The sequence below is a fragment of the Acartia tonsa genome, chromosome 1, assembly GCF_053477335.1.
Source record: "Acartia tonsa isolate MP-2025a chromosome 1, ASM5347733v1, whole genome shotgun sequence".
In the NCBI taxonomy this organism is placed as follows: domain Eukaryota; kingdom Metazoa; phylum Arthropoda; class Copepoda; order Calanoida; family Acartiidae; genus Acartia; species Acartia tonsa.
In genome coordinates, this window is record NC_137260.1 from 48,774,859 (window position 1) to 48,779,733 (window position 4,875).

Here is a 4,875-nt window from a genome sequence, read left to right on the forward strand (position 1 = left end):
TACCCAAAGCAATATATATTCATTTCAATGGACCTTGTAATAGGGATTTGATTCATGATTTATATCAAACAGATTTATTCCTTCCTTGCAGAAAGTGTTCCTTGTTATTGCAGAGTATAACATCTTTATGTTCTGTGCTAAAGATTGGGTAAAGGTTGCAAAATTTAATACATTTTCAAAATTAAACTTTTCAATCTAGTAAAATGAGAAAAAGTAAAATATGGTTGAATTAATTTTTACAAATATATTAGATACATTAAAGATTATTCTTCATCAACTATAAGTTTTTTTAGCTTTTAGGAAGATCTTATAAACTGATTTTAATCTTATCATTTTTTCCAATGATAGTTTTAGTTTATAGTATTTTTCAAAACATACTCAAAATCGTAAACGATGGGTGATTTCGTAGAGAAATGTTACTGTTTTCAATATTTTCAAAATACTAAAATAACCCTAAAAATATACAAATTCCCCGATATATTCAAACGACCGGAAATTGAGACTTCACACCTCTGTTAACATTTTCATACGGAGAGAAGGGGTCAACTTATGCTAGATTTGGGATGTATTTGTAAAGTACTACATATGTTCACATATCTTTACGGTCAAACATTGTCAGAAAATCATAAAAATTCCGGAAAATATTATCATACGAAGAAGGTTTATGGCCTTACTAGAATTTTATGACTTGGAATAATAGAGGTTTGGTGAATAGATTTTTTTTATAGCATCACGCAATCTCGTAGCCAGATTATCAAGATAGTTAATCTTAGTTCTTATTGCTAATTTCGCTTGTTTTTTTATTTCCATTTTGGCAGCATTTCATGCTTAATAAACCAACCAATCACAATTAAAGAAAAAAAGTCTCCAAAGTTGTTATTGCTAATTTATCTTTTGACTTTTCCAGTTACTTTATGTTCTGTTGTGTTTGTCAGTTCAAATAAAGAAATAGGATTTTGTAGATTTATTAATTATGTATTATTTTTTAAAAATGTTATGTAACCCCCCCCCCCCCCCCCCCCCAATCATATTTCTTAAAATATCTTATACGTGAGTCACACACAAAGTAGAGAAACAGGTGCATATATATTGTTAATGAATTCTGGCGTGGGGGGGGGGGGGGTTACAATGATGCATCAGATTCAGAAGTAGCTAATATACCAACCAAAGGTTTTTTTATAATATCTATATGTGATACTTAATTTTTCAAAATATTGCTTGACTTTGGTGTATCAATGATCAGAAATAGCTATTTATTTATCTAATATACCAAACAAAATTTTTTTTTATAATAATTAATATAATATCTATATCAGTTACTTAAGTTCTCAAATTTAAAATATAGCTTGAATTTTCTAAAGAATAATTCTTACAACATTTCTGTACGAACACCTTGGCTGACCGTAATATCATGTTACCAGTTACTTACCACCACCCCCCCCCCCCCATATTCCGAGGGTTAATCCCCATAAATCATACATTTAAATAAATACAGGAGACTTTATAATAATAATACTCGAGTCCCCTCCCTCCTCTTTACTACTTACTAGTAATATAAATAAAGACATCTTCTTAGCTTTAACTTTACCAATTCCGAGCCTAACCAAGGAGAGCGCAAAATCTGTCGGACGACACGAAACAAACAGACCAATGAGAGTTCGAGTTGGGTGGGTTAGCGGAGATTGTTAAATAACAAATTAGCTGTAATAAATAATAGGTTTATTTCATATTGTTCAAACAAAATTGAAAATACAAATAAACCTTAAAAATATTCCTCACCCCCCCCCCCCCTTCATATTTATATTTGACTTACAACTTTGGATGGAAGAAAATAATACCCTTTAGGATTTAACTTTCACTTGACCTATACTGAACTCCCCCCCCCCATCTCTTTTAGCAAAAGTTGACCGATGATCATTCATCATATATCATACATCATAATAGGGGGAGGGGAGGGATCTTTTACTTAGAAAAAAATAACATCCTATTATATAAAGAAGTTGGAGTTTTTTGTCTTAAGCTTTAGATTTCAATAACTGCTAAACAGATTGGGTTCTCTATTCTAGGTAAGCTTCACATAATTTTTGTGATGGTTTTATGCTGTTATATTTTCATATTTAAGGTTTACGATGGTTTTAAGCTATTATTTAGTTCTTTTTTTGCCCCTTCGAATAAAGAGCCTCTAGATGCTAGGGGCGTAGCTGCTAGTATACATATAATAGGATACTAGTTCAGATATTTTTTAAGCTACTGACCCAAAAAAAAACAAAAATAACAACACAGCACAAATTTTGCCGTTGAATGTGTGCGTCTGTTTTGATCTAGCTGAACTTTACAGGTTAGCTTCTAATAGGTAAAACCCTCTCAATATTTTTTAACATTCTTACATAAAGATCATAATAGAAATTCTTTACTGTCCCCAGGGAGGAGGGTGTATTAGACGATAAATTAAATTGGTACCCAAAGTTTTAAAATTACTTTATTTTATTGGTTGGCGCAAAACTTTGGGTACTTTTATTGTATTTTCATTGGTTGGTTTAAGACTATCAGTGTCCACACTTTTCAACCAATAATCTTAATCTACATATGGGGTAATTTTGTTTATCATTACTGGGGATGTACCAGGGGCATCCAAGCTTATTTTTTTTTTTTTTGGGGGGGGGAGGGTAAATATTTTTTTTAATGGGAGGTTATTTTTAACATATGGTTTTGTTTTCAATTCTAAATATACTACAAACTACGCTTGAAGTTAACCAGTATTTCTTGTAAAAAAAAGTAACAGGATGTCTTTATAACTTATTGTTTCTTTGGATCGATATGATTTTAACCCTATTTTATGGGGGGGGGGGGGGGTTGAAAATGTATGAAATCTGAGTACTTAGCTTAAAAACTTTGGGTATAAAATGTATTTATCAACTCTGTGATCGTTGCTTAAAGATTATGTGACAATTTAAAACACAATAAAGTTAAGTGTCCAGACATTTTAAACTTAAATTGTAATCTAATGAGGGGTATTTTTGTTTATCATCAAAGTTCCCTTCCTGGGCCCAGCTGAGTAAACAACTGCAACATGCAACATAAGTATTTTATAATATAGCTCTATCAATATCCAGGGAGGGAGGGGACAATGGGATGTTCATCTCACTAATCATATATTCGTTGGCTTTACAAATTTGGGGACTTTTATTAAGTTTTGAATTTTGATTGGTTTGTTCATTAAGTTGGGTGTCCAACGTTTCAACCACTATAGTAGTAAAAAAAGGGTAAATTTGTGTATTAATATTAGCGATGTACATCAATTTATCGGCCATTGTCTTATCAATTTAGATCTCTGATCAATATCCTTGTCAACATGCAATTTTATTGGTTTATATCGACTACAAGAAGAGAAAAATTTAGGTTGCAATATCCCCTCACATTTGTTGGTCGGGATGGAAGGGAAGGGGTAAAGAAGAGGAATGGGGGAGATATAAATTTTAGCCCGCCGAATAGTTCACTTTTTAATAGAACAGGAAAATCTGATGTAATGTCTAAGTAATTATAAATCCATTTTAAAGTCGATACTATCCCAAAAAAGGACCACTGCACTGTTAAGGACATTTGATAATTAATGACACAAGTACTCAAAGTTTTATTAATAAGTTTTTTTACTCGTAGGTTAAAAAAATTGAATTGTGATTGGTAGGGTCCGAACTTGTAGTGCCCAATCTTTTTAACCAATGTTTTATATTGTATAGATTTTTATTTATAATTTTTGGTGATGTACATCAATGCAAAGTCCATTTTCTAATCCCCTCAGATTCCTGGGTATGAATCATAGATTATTTGTGTGTGTGTCCATTCCATTTTAGAGGCGCTACTACAACGGAAATATTATTACTTGGATGCTGCATCATATTTTCATGTATTCTGATAAAGTGAAACTCATAGCTGGCTAAAATAACCATACCCCCCACCCCCCAATCTACCCACTCCCCTTCTACTAGATAAACTAATGAACAATAAACGAGTTCTGTGTTAGCAAGCTAAATTAACTACAAATTTTCTTTCTCAGTATATCCATGTATATATTTCATATTATTTCATTGTTTGTCCATTTTTAAAAACCCGGAAGGCAAGTAGGGATTGAATGGACTGTAAAGTGTAAATTATACTGGTACCCAACGTTTTATAATCACGTTTTCTCATTCGTTTGCTTGGACTTATAAATGTATTATTTTTGACAAAATCATACGTCATTTTTTTTTGTAAAATTGTTAAATACAGAATACTGTTTAAAGGACATACCTAACCGTAATTGACGGACATACCGACTCTAATCATAGAAAAGCTCTGCTTTATTAAAAGTAAGGTTTCAAGTTCGACCCCTTGCTCAAATCAAAACCTCAACTTCTTTTCTATTATAAGAGTCGGTCCGTACGTCTGTAACAGTTAGCTCTTTTCGTTATCAGAATGTCCGTATGTCCATTTCAAACATGTTGATTTTCAAGTTTTTCAACATCAAATTTTTATGCATTATAATTATCTGAATGATATGATTTTTGGAATACAGATTCCTAGAACAACAATGTATAATGTTATTCAGTTCTGACACTCTACAGGTGTTAATGTTTGTTTGTCCTACTATTTCAGAGCTTCCCTTTCATGGATGTTGTCATATTGTTTTTATAACTTTTATAAATGCTCAAATTAAAATTAAAATTTAGAAAGCGTAACAACTCTATAATCGTTACCAGAATGTCCGTACAACTATTTTAAACATTTTATTACTATTTTATTACATACAAAATGATATTTTATTTTTCTAAAAAAATAGCTGTTTTAAGGCATACAAAAATTATTGCATGAGAATACTGAAGGAACACCGTATTAGTG